The 19,054-nt window shown below is 43.3% G+C and overlaps 1 protein-coding gene across 1 annotated transcript in view; it reads right to left on the reverse strand.

Moving 5' to 3' along the window:
• CLSTN2 (calsyntenin 2) overlaps nt 1-19,054 on the reverse strand; it is a 1,274,585-nt gene that overhangs the window by 672,103 nt on the left and 583,428 nt on the right. The gene's annotated exons all lie outside the window — the stretch shown is intronic.

The following is a 19,054-nucleotide window of genomic DNA, read 5'->3' on the forward strand; positions in this document are numbered from 1 at the left end:
CCACATATTATGCATTCATATACAGGGAGTGCAGAATTATTAGGCAAATGAGTATTTTGACCACATCATCCTCTTTATGCATGTTGTCTTACTCCAAGCTGTATAGGCTCGAAAGCCTACTACCAATTAAGCATATTAGGTGATGTGCATCTCTGTAATGAGAAGGGGTGTGGTCTAATGACATCAACACCCTATATCAGGTGTGCATAATTATTAGGCAACTTCCTTTCCTTTGGCAAAATGGGTCAAAAGAAGGACTTGACAGGCTCAGAAAAGTCAAAAATAGTGAGATATCTTGCAGAGGGATGCAGCACTCTTAAAATTGCAAAGCTTCTGAAGCGTGATCATCGAACAATCAAGCGTTTCATTCAAAATAGTCAACAGGGTCGCAAGAAGCGTGTGGAAAAACCAAGGCGCAAAATAACTGCCCATGAACTGAGAAAAGTCAAGCGTGCAGCTGCCAAGATGCCACTTGCCACCAGTTTGGCCATATTTCAGAGCTGCAACATCACTGGAGTGCCCAAAAGCACAAGGTGTGCAATACTCAGAGACATGGCCAAGGTAAGAAAGGCTGAAAGACGACCACCACTGAACAAGACACACAAGCTGAAACGTCAAGACTGGGCCAAGAAATATCTCAAGACTGATTTTTCAAAGGTTTTATGGACTGATGAAATGAGAGTGAGTCTTGATGGGCCAGATGGATGGGCCCGTGGCTGGAATGGTAAAGGGCAGAGAGCTCCAGTCCAACTCAGACGCCAGCAAAGTGGAGGTGGAGTACTGGTTTGGGCTGGTATCATCAAAGATGAGCTTGTGGGGCCTTTTCGGGTTGAGGATGGAGTCAAGCTCAACTCCCAATCCTACTGCCAGTTTCTGGAAGACACCTTCTTCAAGCAGTGGTACAGGAAGAAGTCTGCATCCGTCAAGAAAAACATGATTTTCATGCAGGACAATGCTCCATCACACGCGTCCAAGTACTCCACAGCGTGGCTGGCAAGAAAGGGTATAAAAGAAGAAAATCTAATGACATGGCCTCCTTGTTCACCTGATCTGAACCCCATTGAGAACCTGTGGTCCATCATCAAATGTGAGATTTACAAGGAGGGAAAACAGTACACCTCTTTGAACAGTGTCTGGGAGGCTGTGGTTGCTGCTGCACGCAATGTTGATGGTGAACAGATCAAAACACTGACAGAATCCATGGATGGCAGGCTTTTGAGTGTCCTTGCAAAGAAAGGTGGCTATATTGGTCACTAATTTGTTTTTGTTTTGTTTTTGAATGTCAGAAATGTATATTTGTGAATGTTGAGATGTTATATTGGTTTCACTGGTAAAAATAAATAATTAAAATGGGTATATATTTGTTTTTTGTTAAGTTGCCTAATAATTATGCACAGTAATAGTCACCTGCACACACAGATATCCCCCTAAAATAGCTAAAACTAAAAACAAACTAAAAACTACTTCCAAAAATATTCAGCTTTGATATTAATGAGTTTTTTGGGTTCATTGAGAACATGGTTGTTGTTCAATAATACAATTAATCCTCAAAAATACAACTTGCCTAATAATTCTGCTCTCCCTGTATATCAGAAGTATGATTTCATATATATATATATATATATATATATATATATATATATATTATTTTTTTATTATTATTATTATTTTTGTAAATACATTTATTTTGTGCCATACATAAAAAAAAAATATATATATATATTTATATATATATATATATATATATATATATATATACATTTACTTTAGCCTCTATTTCTGGAGGGATTTGAACTCACACCCTTGAGGCTCTACATGAGGCTTGCTGTACCAAGCGGCTTCTGATTAAGTGGAGTTTAAAGAACCAGACTTCTGGTGCTGAGTATGATTTTGTGGAAAAATTAAGTACTTGCATTTTAGTACTGCCATTTAAATCCATTATTTTTTTTCTCTGCTTGGTTAAGGGGAGTGGATTGTGCTTTTAGGTGCTATAAATTAAACCACTGAACTCTCCCAGAGGTTGCTCTACATGAGGCTGCTGTCTTAAAGTGGCTGCTGATTAAGTGGAGTTTAAAGAACCGGAGTTTAAGACAAGAAGCAAGAAACTAAGGTTTGATAGAATTTCCTTGTGTGTTGTTGGCTTAATTCTAGCTAGTACTCCAACTACAGCAGACAGGGTCTAATTCTAACTCAGAATTACTGTTTTCCTACTTTACTGTTAAGCCCCATTTAAACATGTGCTCCATTAACAATGCCACTAAGTGTGTGTCCTGTGCAATGTATGCATGCCTTGAAGGGCCTTTCAAGGGTGACTACAATTGCACTAGATGCAATCATGTTGCATATTTAGAAGCCCAGATCTTGGATCTAAATAAGCAGCTTTAAAATTATTTAGGGGCATTGCAGACCTGGAGAGAGGCTTAGACCTCACTGTGAAGGCACTGACGGCGGTCAGTGAAATGGAAGTGGGAGAAGGAGGGCAAAATCAGGAATATCAGGTGAGCAGTTGGGTTAATGTAGGAAGAAGGGGTAGAGGGAAAAGTGCGAGGGAGGCTAGTCCTTAGCTGGAACGCTCTAGTAAATATGCCTGTTTGGTTGATATTAGGGATAAAAACCCAGGGCCAGCAACACTGCAGAAGTGTGTTTCTCCTAGCAACCAGGAGGATGACCACTGCAGGAAGGATGGGAAAAGGTCAGGCAGATGCTGGTGGTAGGGGACTCTATTATTAGGCAGACAGACAGGGTCATCTGTCGCCGAGATCGTGAATGCCGAACATTGTGTTGTCTGCCTGGTGCTCGGGTTCCGCATATTGCGGATCAGATTTATAGATTGCTGGGTGGGGCTGGAGAAGACCCGGCGGCATGGTACACATTGGCACCAATGACAAAGTCAGTGGGAGATGGGAGGTCCTTAAAAACTATTTTAGGGAACTATGTGAGAAGCTCAAGTCAAGGACCTCCAAGGTAGTGTTTTCAGAAATACTACCAGTGCCACGAGCGTCACCAGAGAGACAACTGGAGCTTAGGGTGTTATAAAAGTGGCTCAGAAGCTGGTGCAGGAAGGAAGGTCTGCACCTTAATGGGGAGGGTGCAACTGACCTGGGGGAAAAAAATGGTTAGACGGCTGGAGGAGCTTTTAAACTCGGATCTGGGGGGGGTGGAGGTCATACTAATAAGGGGGTAGATAGTGTAGATAGATAGTGGATAATAGAAGGAGACAGTGGGGATTAAGTGGGGGCTGGGGTTAGCGAGCAGAATAGGGAGAAGACTGGGCATAACTATACAATTCTGAAAAATAGAACTGCTGGTAACAAGAACCGGTTACATATTGTACAAAAATCAACCAAGGTAACCAAAAAATCCTGAATATTCACTTTACAGGTAATAGTAATTTTAAAGATATTTTCACAAATGCCAGAAGTCTAGCTAGCAAAATGGGGCAACTAGAGGCTATGGTACTAGAAGAACACATTGATGTAGTTGGTGTGGCTGAGACATGGTTGGACTCTTCGCATGACTGGGCTGTTAATATTGAGTGTTTTACACTATTTAGGAAAGACCGGGTCAATAGAAAAATAGAAAAGGTGGTGGTGTGTGCCTGTATGTGAGGAGTGATCTGAAGACAAGTGTGAAAGAGGCAATTGTGCGGATGGTGAGGATACGGAAACCTTATGGGTGGAAATTCAAAGGTATATAAACACTGAAAAAATAATACTTGGTGTAATCTTTAGACCCCTAACATCACAGAAAAGATAGAAACGCAACTGCATAACCAAATAGAGTGGGCAGCACAGGCTGGTACAGTGGTCAAAATGGGAGATTTTAACTTCCCAGATATTGACTGGGGTCATGGTTCTGCCTTAACCACAAATGGGAGAAAATTCCTGAACTTGCTGCAGGACCACTTTATGGGTCAGTTTGTAGAAGCTCCCACTAAGGGTGATGTTTTGTTGGATCTGGTAATTTCTAATGATGCAGAGCTTGTTGGTAATGTTACTGTTCGAGAAACACTAGATAATAGTGACCACAATATAATTATATTCCCCCTAAACTATAAAAAGCAAACTCTGTCATGCAGAGCGAAGACCGTGAATTTCAAAAAGGCTAATTTCACTGGGTTGAGGGCAGCATTTCAGCACATTGACTGGAAGCAGCTACTGTCACAAAATAATACTGAGGATAAATGAGAGAGCATCAAATTCACATTGAGTAATTGCACAATTTTTTTTTATCCCAGCTAAAATTAAACCCCCCATGGCATACAGCCACTGTAAAAAGGGTGATACAAGACAAAAAAAAGGGCATTTAAAAAATACAAATCTGAGAGTGTAGCGTTTGAAGATTACAAAGGGCTTAATAAAAGCTGTAATATACTCAATTGGCTAACTGTATATATGGTCCAAGAGAAGTTAAATAAGGTAAATGTGAACAAGGCTCCGGGTCTAGATGGATTACACCCAAGAGTGCTTAAAGAGCTCAGTTCAGTCATTGCTGTGCCCCTGTTTATAATTTTTTAAGATTCTCTAGGTACTGGTATAGTACCAAGTGACTGTTGCAAGGCAAACATGGTGCCCATATTCAAAAAAGGATCAAGGTCCTTCACAGGTAATTATAGACCTATAGGCTTGGAAAGTATAGTTTGTAATTGGATTGAAAACTGGCTGAAGGACCGTGTCCAGAGAGTTGTGGTCAATGATTCCTATTCAGAATGGTCCCAGGTTATGAGTGGTGTACCCCAAGGTTCAGTGCTGCACCCTTTAATATTTAATTTATTTATTAATGATATTGAGGGAGGGGATTAATAGCATCATATCTATTTTTGCAGATTACACTAAGCTGTGTAGAACTGTACAGTCTATAGAAGATGTCCATAAGGCTTCATGCACACGGACGTTGTTTTGGTCTGCATCCGAGCCGCAGTTCGGATGCGGACCCATTCACTTCAATGCTCCGTTCCGTGGCCCCGCAAAAAAAATAACCTGTCCTATTCTTGTCCGCACCTTGTGGATGGTAGATTTAATTACAGCATACAATGTCAGCTGCTTCTAAGGCAACCAGGATATTGTCATGCATTAAACGAGGGGCAGGGATGTAATATTACCACTTTACAAAGCGTTGGTGCGGCCTCATCTGGAATATGCAGTTCAGTTCTGGGCACCAGTACATAGAAAGGACACACTGAAGCTGGAAAAAGTACAGAGGAGAGCAACTAAACTGACAAGGGGAATGGAGGGTCTTAGTTATGAAGAAAGATTAAAATAATTTAATTTATTTAGTCTTGAGAAGAGACGTTTTAGGGGGGACATGATTAACCTATACAATTATATAAATGGGCCATACAAAAAATATGGTGAAAAACTATTCCATGTAAAATGCGCTCAAAAGACAAGGGGGCACTGCCTCCGACTGGAGAAGAAAACGTTCAGTCTCCAGAAGCATCAAAGCTTCTTTACTGTAAGAACTGTGAAGCTGTGGAATAGACTTCCTCAGGACGTGGTCACATTAGGAACAGAGGACAGTTTCAAAAAGGGTTTAGATAAATTCCCCACCTATCCCTTGGTTGAACTCGATGGACTCCCTATCCAATATTCTACAATTAAAGTTTGCTAAAGTTTGCTAAGTTTGCTAAAATACTGTCCCTAACACTTGCCACGTCTCTCTATGGAGAGTGGGAGAGTAAAATGCCTGCTCAGGATGAGTCTTTTATATGACTGAGTGGCTGGCTGCACAGCATTATGGGTGATATTTTGCTCTCGCGATTCTTACTTTCACTTAGTAACACATGTAGCTGCCATTAAAAAAATAAATAAAAATTGTTAAAAGGATTTGGATTTGTGCCGAATCAATTTTTTCCAGAAATTCTGATCGAATTCAGTTTGTTTCACTAATTATCACTTTTTTAAACTATAACTCTCACTGGCCTAGAAAGATCATAAACTCTTTTTAGGTTGTATTGCTACAGAAGACAATAGTATGACAAGTAGTGATGAAAGCATTTCTAGCAATTTGATTTGAGTCTGGTTGAATTGGACCCGAGCTGATTCTCCCTAAATCAATAGTGCTAAAATCTCCCTGCAAAGCTGTGAATGACAATCTCTCTCTCTCTCTCTCTCTCTCTCTCTCTCTCTCTCTCTTCTCTCTCTCCAAAAATTTTCCAGAATCAAATCAGATAAAATTCTAATTCTATAGAATCTGAATTTTGGGAAGTATTTGGGTCAAATGTTGATTTTATTGAATCAATGTGCTAAACTCTAGTGAAAAGCCAGCACAAGACTTATTTGTTGGTGTTTTCCTACCAAATGGTGTCTGCCTTTAATTTAATATAGTCACTACCTTATTATTAACCTTAGAACTCAAAATAATTGCTAAATGTAAATTACTTCTTAATACAACTGCAGATGAAAATAATTGCAAGATTATAGCTAACAACATTTCATTGTTAACAACATAATTAAAAGGAAATGACACACTGTTAATATATGAATGTACAAACTGTGTAATAGAGTAACAAAATAATGGGACTAATTGGAAAGTGTTATTTTATTTTCTGCAAATATTTTTCTATCCTGCTGCTAAATTTATGAAGTGATGATATTTTAGACGTGAAATATCAGTTAGTACTTGTGATTCTTTCACACTTTTAACCAAACCTACAATATGAAACTTATGTCAGAACAAAATGTATGTTTTTCCACTGGTTGACTTAGTGATATAAAAATATGCAGTTATATTCATCACTGCCCAACAGCCAAACAATGGCATTAGAAGAGTGCCATTTTAGGGGGGCAGTGATGACTTTTTTCTGGTGTTTTTCTTAATGGGCTTCCATGTAGAACTTAGAAAATGGCAGAAAAGTAAATATGGTAGAATGGTAACGTCACTAATTAAAATATTACATCCAAAAACACATACAAAATGTTATCAAACTGCAAGACTTGTTTTTCAATATACATTATGAAATACAGAATAAACTGTAGAAAGGTCTACTTGTTCAGTGCAGAAAAAAGGAACATTCTTTTTAGAATGGTTTGCAAATAATCTAGTGATTTTACAAACCTTTGTGCAGAAAATCCGCAGCATTTTACAGTAGTAGTAAACTGGATGAGATTTGTAAAACAAAATATGATCGGCAAGCATTGGAAAATTCTTTCAAATAATCTGCACATCCCCTCATGTACGCCGTGGTTTTAAAATCTGCAGACTGCCATTTTATTCTGGAAACTACTCGGGCAGATTTCAATCTTTGCAATGAAGAGGGTAAAATTCATGGAAAATGCTGAAAAATCTGCATGAAACTCAAGTACAAATCAGATTTGTATATAATATAAGCTTTCTGTAAGGTAATAATTTGTTGTCTATGTTGCTACAGGCATTGTGCAGCTCATCAAGTCACTAATTATATATGGCCATTAGAGTTGGCTGAGCAACAAAGTGCTTGTGTGCTCTGGTGCTCGAATAGAACACTTTCCGATGCTCGGGTGCTCTATACAGCACCCGAGCACAATGTAAGTCAATGGGAGAACCCAAGCATTAAACCAGGGACACCCTGCTCTGAAGAGGGGAGGGTGTCAGGACTCTAGTTCAGCTTATGAGTCCCTGCTCTGACTCCATATATAGCTATGTCCATATATGGAGTCAGTGCTTGGGGACACCCAGTTTGTTTAAATCTAATTTAGCCTCTATTTCTGAAAAGTTTCTGGTGGGATTCAAACTCACAACCTTCTACAGTACAGCCAAGAATATTAACTACTACACTATAGAGCTGCATGGCCAGTTACAAAATAAATAGAAAAAATTAGTATTTTTTTTTTTTTATATATATACAGTTGCAAGAAAAAGTCTTTGAAATGATATGGATTTCTGCACTAATTGGTCATAAAATGTGATCTGATCTTCATCTAAGTCACAACAATAGACAATCACAGTCTGCTTAAACTAATAGCACACAAAGAATTAAATGTTACCATGTTTTTATTGAACACACCATGTAAACATTCACAGTGCAGGTGGAAAAAGTATGTGAACCCAACACTAATGATTAGAGTTGAGCGAACACCTGGATGTTCGGGTTCGAGAAGTTCGGCCGAACATCCCGGAAATGTTCGGGTTCGGGATCCGAACCCGATCCGAACTTCGTCCCGAACCCGAACCCCATTGAAGTCAATGGGGACCCGAACTTTTCGGCACTAAAAAGGCTGTAAAACAGCCCAGGAAAGAGCTAGAGGGCTGCAAAAGGCAGCAACATGTAGGTAAATCCCCTGCAAACAAATGTGGATAGGGAAATGAATTAAAATAAAAATTAAATAAATAAAAATTAACCAAAATCAATTGGAGAGAGGTTCCATAGCAGAGAATCTGGCTTCCCGTCACCCACCACTGGAACAGTCCATTCTCAGATATTTAGGCCCCGGCACCCAGGCAGAGGAGAGAGGTCCCGTAACAGAGAATCTGTCTTCATGTCAGCAGAGAATTAGTCTGCATGTCATAGCAGAGAATGAGGCTTCACGTCAGCCACCACTGCAACAGTCCATTGGCATATATTTAGGCCCAGCACACACACAGGCAGAGGAGAGAGGTCCCGTAACAGAGAATCTGGCTTCATGTCAGCAGAGAATCAGTCTGCATGTCATAGCAGAGAATCAGGCTTCACGTCAGCCACCACTGCAACAGTCCATTGTCATAAATTTAGGCCCAGCACCCAGGCAGAGGAGAGAGGTCCCGTAACAGAGAATCTGGCTTCATGTCAGCAGAGAATCAGTCTTCATATCATAGCAGAGAATCAGGCTTCACGTCACCCACCACTGTAAGAGTCAATTTTCATAAATTTAGGCCCAGAACCCAGGCAGAGGAGAAAGGTCCCGTAACAGACAATCTGGCTTCATGTCAGCAGAGAATCAGTCTTCATATCATAGCAGAGAATCAGGCTTCACGTCACCCACCACTGTAAGAGTCAATTTTCATAAATTTAGGCCCAGAACCCAGGCAGAGGAGAAAGGTCCCGTAACAGACAATCTGGCTTCATGTCAGCAGAGAATCAGTCTTCATATCATAGCAGAGAATCAGGCTTCACGTCACCCACCACTGTAAGAGTCAATTTTCATAAATTTAGGCCCAGAACCCAGGCAGAGGAGAAAGGTCCCGTAACAGACAATCTGGCTTCATGTCAGCAGAGAATCAGTCTTCATATCATAGCAGAGAATCAGGCTTCACGTCACCCACCACTGTAAGAGTCAATTTTCATAAATTTAGGCCCAGAACCCAGGCAGAGGAGAAAGGTCCCGTAACAGACAATCTGGCTTCATGTCAGCAGAGAATCAGTCTTCATATCATAGCAGAGAATCAGGCTTCACGTCACCCACCACTGTAAGAGTCAATTTTCATAAATTTAGGCCCAGAACCCAGGCAGAGGAGAAAGGTCCCGTAACAGACAATCTGGCTTCATGTCAGCAGAGAATCAGTCTTCATATCATAGCAGAGAATCAGGCTTCACGTCACCCACCACTGTAAGAGTCAATTTTCATAAATTTAGGCCCAGAACCCAGGCAGAGGAGAAAGGTCCCGTAACAGACAATCTGGCTTCATGTCAGCAGAGAATTAGTCTGCATGTCATAGCAGAGAATCAGGCTTCATGTCAGCCACCACTGCAACAGTCCATTGGCATATATTTAGGCCTAGCACACAGGCAGAGGAGAGGTTCATTCAACTTTGGGTAGCATCGCAATATAATGGTAAAATGAAAATAAAAATAGGATTGAATGAGGAAGTGCCCTGGAGTCCAATAATATATGGTTATGGGGAGGTAGTTAATGTCTAATCTGGACAAGGGACGGACAGGTCCTGTGGGATCCATGCCTGGTTCATTTTTATGAACGTCAGCTTGTCCACATTGGCTGTAGACAGGCGGCTGCGTTTGTCTGTAATGACGCCCCCTGCCGTGCTGAATACACGTTCAGACAAAACGCTGGCTGCCGGGCAGGCCAGCACCTCCAAGGCATAAAAGGCTAGCTCTGGCCACGTGGACAATTTAGAGACCCAGAAGTTGAATGGGGCCGAACCATCAGTCAGTACGTGGAGGGGTGTGCACACGTACTGTTCCACCATGTTAGTGAAATGTTGCCTCCTGCTAACACGTTGCGTATCAGGTGGTGGTGCAGTTAGCTGTGGCGTGTTGACAAAAGTTTTCCACATCTCTGCCATGCTAACCCTGCCCTCAGAGGAGCTGGCCGTGACACAGCTGCCTTGGCGACCTCTTGCTCCTCCTCTGCCTTGGCCTTGGGCTTCCACTTGTTCCCCTGTGACATTTGGGAATGCTCTCAGTAGCGCGTCTACCAACGTGCGCTTGTACTCGCGCATCTTCCTATCACGCTCCAGTGCAGGAAGTAAGGTGGGCACATTGTCTTTGTAGCGTGGATCCAGCAGGGTGGCAACCCAGTAGTCCGCACAGGTTAAAATGTGGGCAACTCTGCTGTCGTTGCGCAGGCACTGCAGCATGTAGTCGCTCATGTGTGCCAGGCTGCCCAGGGGTAAGGACAAGCTGTCCTCTGTGGGAGGCGTATCGTCATCGTCCTGCCTTTCCCCCCAGCCACGCACCAGTGATGGACCCGAGCTGCGTTGGGTGCCACCCCGCTGTGACCATGCTTCATCCTCATCCTCCTCCACCTCCTCCTCATCCTCGTCCTCCTCGTCCTCCAGTAGTGGGCCCTGGCTGGCCACATTTGTACCTGGCCTCTGCTGTTGCAAAAAACCTTCCTCTGAGTCACTTCGAAGAGACTGGCCTGAAAGTGCTAAAAATGACCCCTCTTCCTCCTCCTCCTCCTCCTCCTCCTGGGCCACCTCCTGTTCCATCATCGCCCTAAGTGTTTTCTCAAGGAGACATAGAAGTGGTATTGTAACGCTGATAACGGTGTCATCGCCACTGGCCATGTTGGTGGAGTACTCGAAACAGCGCAACAGGGCACACAGGTCTCGCATGGAGGCCCAGTCATTGGTGGTGAAGTGGTGCTGTTCTGTAGTGCGACTGACCCGTGCGTGCTGCAGCTGAAACTCCACTATGGCCTGCTGCTGCTCGCACAGTCTGTCCAGCATGTGCAAGGTGGAGTTCCACCTGGTGGGCACGTCGCATATGAGGCGGTGAGCGGGAAGGCCGAAGTTACGCTGTAGCGCAGACAGGCGAGCAGCGGCAGGATGTGAACGCCGGAAGCGCGAACAGACGGCCCGCACTTTATGCAGCAGCTCTGACATGTCGGGGTAGTTGTGAATGAACTTCTGCACCACCAAATTCAGCACATGCGCCAAGCAAGGGATGTGCGTCAAATTGGCTAGTCCCAGAGCTGCAACGAGATTTCGCCCATTATCACACACCACCAGGCCGGGCTTGAGGCTCACCGGCAGCAACCACTCGTCGGTCTGTTGTTCAATACCCCGCCACAACTCCTGTGCGGTGTGGGGCCTGTCCCCCAAACATATGAGTTTCAGAATGGCCTGCTGACGTTTACCCCGGGCTGTGCTGAAGTTGGTGGTGAAGGTGTGTGGCTGACTGGATGAGCAGGTGGAAGAAGAGGAGGAGGAAGCCGAGAAGGAGGAGGTGGCAACAGGAGGCAAAGAATGTTGCCCTGCGATCCTTGGCGGCGGCAGGACGTGCGCCAAACAGCTCTCCGCCTGGGGCCCAGCTGCCACTACATTTACCCAGTGTGCAGTTAGGGAGATATAGCGTCCCTGGCCGTGCTTACTGGTCCACGTATCTGTGGTTAGGTGGACCTTGCTACAGATGGCGTTGCGCAGTGCACACTTGATTTTATCGGATACTTGGTTGTGCAGGGAAGGCACGGCTCTCTTGGAGAAGTAGTGCCGGCTGGGAACAACATACTGTGGGACAGCAAGCGACATGAGCTGTTTGAAGCTGTCTGTGTCCACCAGCCTAAATGACAGCATTTCATAGGCCAGTAGTTTAGAAATGCTGGCATTCAGGGCCAGGGATCGAGGGTGGCTAGGTGGGAATTTACGCTTTCTATCAAATGTTTGTGAGATGGAGAGCTGAACGCTGGCGTGTGACATGGTTGAGACGCTTGGTGACGGAGGTGGTGGTGGTGGTGTTGGTGGTACATCCCCTGTTTGCTGGGCGGCAGGTGCCAACGTTCCTCCAGAGGCGGAGGAAGAGGCCGAGGCGGCAGCAGCAGAATAGGCCGAGGCGGCAGCAGCAGAAGAGGTAGCAGGGGGAGCCTGAGTGACTTCCTTGGTTTTAAGGTGTTTACTCCACTGCAGTTCATGCTTTGCATGCAGGTGCCTGGTCATGCAGGTTGTGCTCAGGTTCAGAACGTTAATGCCTCGCTTCAGGCTCTGATGGCACAGCGTGCAAACCACTCGGGTCTTGTCGTCAGCACATTGTTTGAAGAAGTGCCATGCCAGGGAACTCCTTGAAGCTGCCTTTGGGGTGCTCGGTCCCAGATGGCGGCGGTCAGTAGCAGGCGGAGTCTCTTGGCGGCGGGTGTTCTGCTTTTGCCCACTGCTCCCTCTTTTGCTACGCTGTTGGCTCGGTCTCACCACTGCCTCTTCCTCCGAACTGTGAAAGTCAGTGGCACGACCTTCATTCCATGTGGGGTCTAGGACCTCATCGTCCCCTGCATCGTCTTCCACCCAGTCTTGATCCCTGACCTCCTGTTCAGTCTGCACACTGCAGAAAGACGCAGCAGTTGGCACCTGTGTTTCGTCATCATCAGAGACATACTGAGGTGGTATTCCCATGTCCTCATCATCAGGAAACATAAGTGGTTGTGCGTCAGTGCATTCTATGTCTTTCACCGCTGGGGAAGGGCTAGGTGGATGCCCTTGGGAAACCCTGCCAGCGGAGTCTTCAAACAGCATAAGAGACTGCTGCATAACTTGAGGCTGAGACAGTTTCCCTGGTATGCATGGGGGTGATGTGACAGACTGATGGGGTTGGTTTTCAGGCGCCATCTGTGCGCTTTCTGCAGAAGACTGGGTGGGAGATAATGTGAACGTGCTGGATCCACTGTCGGCCACCCAATTGACTAATGCCTGTACCTGCTCAGGCCTTACCATCCTTAGAACGGCATTGGGCCCCACCATATATCGCTGTAAATTCTGGCGGCTACTGGGACCTGAGGTAGTTGGTACACTAGGACGTGTGGATGTGGCAGAACGGCCACGTCCTCTCCCAGCACCAGAGGGTCCACTAACACCACCACGACCATGTCCACGTCCGCGTCCCTTACTAGATGTTTTTCTCATTGTTATGGTTCACCACAACAACAAATATATTATTTGGCCCAATGTATTGTATTCAAATTCAGCGGGATATAAATTTGAGGCCTAGTATTTAGGCGCTGGGTGACCGGTATGGATTTAGTGACAGAATTAGACTTGGAAATGCACAGAAGCGTGTGTGTGAAGTTATTCTGAATGACCCAATGTGCACCTTGAATATTATATACCCTTTTTGGGATAGATTTCAAATAGCTCTGATATAGCAGGAACCACTAAATTATGAAATTGCTAAATTGGGAATTGTACTTCAACCCAGAACAAAAAATGTGCTTTGACGGGCACTAAATAACTTTCCCAGCTACAACAGGACAGCGGTAACGAGAGATTTAGAGGGATTTAAATTTGAGGCCTAGTATTTAGGCGCTGGGTGACAGGTATGGGTTTAGTGACAGAATTAGACTTGGAAATACACAGTAGCGGGTGTGTGTGAAGTTATTCTGAATGACCCAATGTGCACCTTCAATATTATATACCCTTTTTGGGATAGATTTCAAATAGCTCTGATATAGCAGGAACCACTAAATTATGAAATTGCTAAATTGGGAATTGTACTTCAACCCAGAACAAAAAATGTGCTTTGACGGACACTAAATATCTTGCCCAGCAACAACAGTACAGCGGTAACGAGAGATTTAGCGGGATATAAATTTGAGGCCTAGTATTTAGGCGCTGGGTCACCGGTATGGATTTAGTGACAGAATTAGACTTGGAAATGCACAGAAGCGTGTGTGTGAAGTTATTCTGAATGACCCTATGTGCACCTTCAATATTATATACCCTTTTAGGGATAGATTTCAAATAGCTCTGATATAGCAGAAACCACTAAATTATGAAATTGCTAAATTGGGAATTGTACTTCAACCCAGAACAAAAAATGTGCTTTGACGGACACTAAATATCTTGCCCAGCAACAACAGTACAGCGGTGGGTAACGAGAGATTTAGAGGGATTTAAATTTGAGGCCTAGTATTTAGGCGCTGGGTCACCGGTATGGATTTAGTGACAGAATTAGACTTGGAAATGCACAGAAGCGTGTGTGTGAAGTTATTCTGAATGACCCAATGTGCACCTTCAATATTATATACCCTTTTAGGGATAGATTTCAAATAGCTCTGATATAGCAGAAACCACTAAATTATGAAATTGCTAAATTGGGAATTGTACTTCAACCCAGAACAAAAAATGTGCTTTGACGGACACTAAATATCTTGCCCAGCAACAACAGTACAGCGGTAACGAGAGATTTAGAGGGATTTAAATTTGAGGCCTAGTATTTAGGCGCTGGGTGACAGGTATGGGTTTAGTGACAGAATTAGACTTGGAAATACACAGTAGCGGGTGTGTGTGAAGTTATTCTGAATGACCCTATGTGCACCTTCAATATTATATACCCTTTTAGGGATAGATTTCAAATAGCTCTGATATAGCAGAAACCACTAAATTATGAAATTGCTAAATTGGGAATTGTACTTCAACCCAGAACAAAAAATGTGCTTTGACGGACACTAAATATCTTGCCCAGCAACAACAGTACAGCGGTGGGTAACGAGAGATTTAGAGGGATTTAAATTTGAGGCCTAGTATTTAGGCGCTGGGTCACCGGTATGGATTTAGTGACAGAATTAGACTTGGAAATGCACAGAAGCGTGTGTGTGAAGTTATTCTGAATGACCCAATGTGCACCTTCAATATTATATACCCTTTTAGGGATAGATTTCAAATAGCTCTGATATAGCAGAAACCACTAAATTATGAAATTGCTAAATTGGGAATTGTACTTCAACCCAGAACAAAAAATGTGCTTTGACGGACACTAAATATCTTGCCCAGCAACAACAGTACAGCGGTAACGAGAGATTTAGAGGGATTTAAATTTGAGGCCTAGTATTTAGGCGCTGGGTGACAGGTATGGGTTTAGTGACAGAATTAGACTTGGAAATACACAGTAGCGGGTGTGTGTGAAGTTATTCTGAATGACCCAATGTGCACCTTCAATATTATATACCCTTTTAGGGATAGATTCCAAATAGCTCTGATATAGCAGGAACCACTAAATTATGAAATTGCTAAATTGGGAATTGTACTTCAACCCAGAACAAAAAATGTGCTTTGACGGACACTAAATATCTTGCCCAGCAACAACAGTACAGCGGTAACGAGAGATTTAGAGGGATTTAAATTTGAGGCCTAGTATTTAGGCGCTGGGTGACAGGTATGGGTTTAGTGACAGAATTAGACTTGGAAATACACAGTAGCGGGTGTGTGTGAAGTTATTCTGAATGACCCAATGTGCACCTTCAATATTATATACCCTTTTTGGGATAGATTTCAAATAGCTCTGATATAGCAGGAACCACTAAATTATGAAATTGCTAAATTGGGAATTGTATTTCAACCCAGAACAAGAAATGTGCTTGAACGGACACTAAATAACTCGCCCAGCTACAGCACTAGGGACAGATTTAGCTGGATATAAATTTGAGGCCTAGTATTTAGGCGCTGGGTGACCGGTATGGATTTAGTGACAGAATTAGACTGGGATATGGCCAAAAAATAAACAGACTATTGCTGGTTAAATGCACTTGGTGTGACAGCTTCACCCTGATGTAGGCTTTAGCCAAAAAACAACCACACCATTGAGGGTTAAATGCACTTGGTGACAGGCGCAGCTTGCCCCTGATTTTGTATATGGCCAAAAAATGAACAGACTATTGCTGGTTAAATGCACTTGGTGTGACAGCTTCACCCTGATGTAGGCTTTAGCCAAAAAACAACCACACCATTGAGGGTTAAATGCACTTGGTGACAGGCGCAGCTTGCCCCTGATTTTGTATATGGCCAAAAAATGAACAGACTATTGCTGGTTAAATGCACTTGGTGTCACAGCTTCACCCTGATGTAGGCTTTAGCCAAAAATCAACCACACCATTGAGGGTTAAATGCACTTGGTGACAGGCGCAGCTTGCCCCTGATTTTGTATATGGCCAAAAAATGAACAGACTATTGCTGGTTAAATGCACTTGGTGTGACAGCTTCACCCTGATGTAGGCTTTAGCCAAAAAACAACCACACCATTGAGGGTTAAATGCACTTGGTCGCAGCTTGTGCTGGCGCACCACAAGACACAAAATGGCCGCCGATCACCCCAGAAAAATGACACTGACAAACGGTCTGTGCAGCCTAAAAACAGTGAGCAATTGAGGATCAGCAGCTCAATGATCCACAGCTGCAGATCGATCAGTTAATCAAGTCCTTTGGAGGAGTTAATCTGCCTAATCTCGCCCTACTGTCGCAGCCGCAACCTCTCCCTACGCTAATCAGAGCAGAGTGACGGGCGGCGCTATGTGACTCCAGCTTAAATAGAGGCTGGGTCACATGGTGCTCTGGCCAATCACAGCCATGCCAATAGTAGGCATGGCTGTGATGGCCTCTTGGGGCAAGTAGTATGACGCTTGTTGATTGGCTGCTTTGCAGCCTTTCAAAAAGCGCCAAGAAAGCGTCACAAAAGCGCCAAGAAAGCGACGAACACCGAACCCGAACCCGGACTTTTACGAAAATGTCCGGGTTCGGGTCCGTGTCACGGACACCCCAAAATTCGGTACGAACCCGAACTATACAGTTCGAGTTCGCTCATCCCTACTAATGATCATGTCTTCCCTGACCAGCGTTTGATGACAAGACAGCCTTTGCTGTCAAATCTCAGCATTAAAATGTGTTCTAAAGTGTTTGTTTTAAAGAGGAATATCTGTGTTCATTATAACAATATGTGAGAGGTATGAAAACCTGTCCTGTATCACTAACAGTGAAATGTCTTCTTATTTTAGATGGTAGAGAAATAAGATACTGGCAATATCTTTCTCAGAGATACCAGGATAGGCCTTGCTTATGGTAAAGTGGAAAATGGAAATGTTCATAGGTTAGAATAGGGATACCTGCGGCCCTCCAGCTGTTGCAAAACTACAACTCCTTGCATGCTTGGACAGCCTACAGCAGGGAAGGCCTACCTATGGCTCTCTAGCTGTTGTAAAACTACAATTCCCACCATGCCCTGCTGTAGGCTAATAGCTGTAGGCTTTGCATGCTCAGAGTTGTAGTTTTGCAACAGCTGGAGAGCCGCATGTAGGCCATCCCTGGCCTACAGTTATCAGCCTACAACAGGGCATGATGGGAGTTATAGTTTTACAACAATTGGAGGGCTGCAGGTTGGGCATCACTGGCTTAGAAAATGGAAAACAATTTGAAGTAATTAATACCCATTTTCTAAGCTGTGAAAATCAGCAAGAACTCAATATGGCAGGTTCTTAATGGAACACTTCAGTAAAAAAATATAAAATGGATGGCACACTAATATCTGATGTCAAATAGATTCCTGGTTGGGATAACAATATAGTTAATTAGCACATATGATTGCATTCAAATATTCACAGGTATGTGTTAGTGCCAGTGTTAATAGTAATTTAACTGTCCTACATAGGGGTGTCAATTATGGTGATATTACTGGTAGTGACAGTAGTAGTCTTGTAGTAGTCTCAGTGCCCCCTGTGTAGGCTCAACAAGGAAAAGTGGTGTTCATAAGTGGTAATTAACACAACTGTCTATAGGTGGCAGCAATAGACCAGTGACAAAGGTGCTTAGATATACTCAGAATGTATTATGATTTAATCCTCAGATCTTAATCCACATTCAATACTCCGGTGAGTGGTGCCTTATAATCAGGCCTTAATCAAAACCGCACCCATCCAGTGGTAGTAGCTAATTGCGCTACTTTTGGTATTACTTATTCGGGTATATAATTAGTTACTGTCATATATATTATTCTACATTACCGCTCGTTGATCCGTCGGTGTCTTCTTGAATATGCCTCCCTCTATCTGTACTCCTTACCCCCCGTCAGCAGCGCGGCTGTATCATAAGTGCCGCAGCCCTCGGCATCCCACGTGGTAGCTGGTTTGGAGGTGTATTGGGCTTGTGTGGAGATGCAGCTTCCTGATTGGGTTGCATAGTAGATGGGTGGAGGCTCCTTGGGATGTCCTGAATCGCTGTTTCAGCTTTTATCCATGTGCGGAAAAAAGAGGATATTTTCAGGTCACGTATGATGAATTTGTCTATCTTATTCCCCCCAGACGCGTACAGGCTCCTTCCTCAGTGGGTAGTTAATAGCCGTCTCATTAAGTGGCTATATATAGGGATATAGAGCCGGAAATGAATGGTCATTTGTAGATATAACAAAAAGCTGGACCGGAGTTAGTTGAGTTGGTGGATCGGAACATCCTGTCCTGATCATATCAAAAATACTTTCAATAAAATATACACAGAGATGTAGAGAGATTAAAAATATGAAAATGGGAATAGATTATATGTCATAAAAAAGTGGTATATCTATATGATACAGAAATATATATATATATAGATAGATAGATAGATAGATAGATAGATAGATAGATATTATATACAGTATATAGATATGCATGTACCCCAAAGGATATAAAATTAATAAGTATATGATTCTGTTATGCATTATGCATGCGCTTTGTGTGCGTTTCTTTTTAAAAACATTTGAGGCAATGTGGACACAGTGGAGGATATTATAATGTCTTATTAAGGTCTATAGTTGCAGTGTTCCTCGACTATATCCAAATTTATTTATGCAGGATGTAAATATAGTGTGTACATGATGAAGGGAAGGAACAGGGGTGGGGGCCCTCCAAGGAGGGGAGATCGAGGGGCTGATAAACAGCCAGACACTTGAAGTCCCATTCTCAAAGGGCAC

The sequence above is a fragment of the Bufo gargarizans genome, chromosome 4 (assembly GCF_014858855.1).
Source record: "Bufo gargarizans isolate SCDJY-AF-19 chromosome 4, ASM1485885v1, whole genome shotgun sequence".
Classification (NCBI taxonomy): Eukaryota; Metazoa; Chordata; class Amphibia; order Anura; family Bufonidae; genus Bufo; species Bufo gargarizans.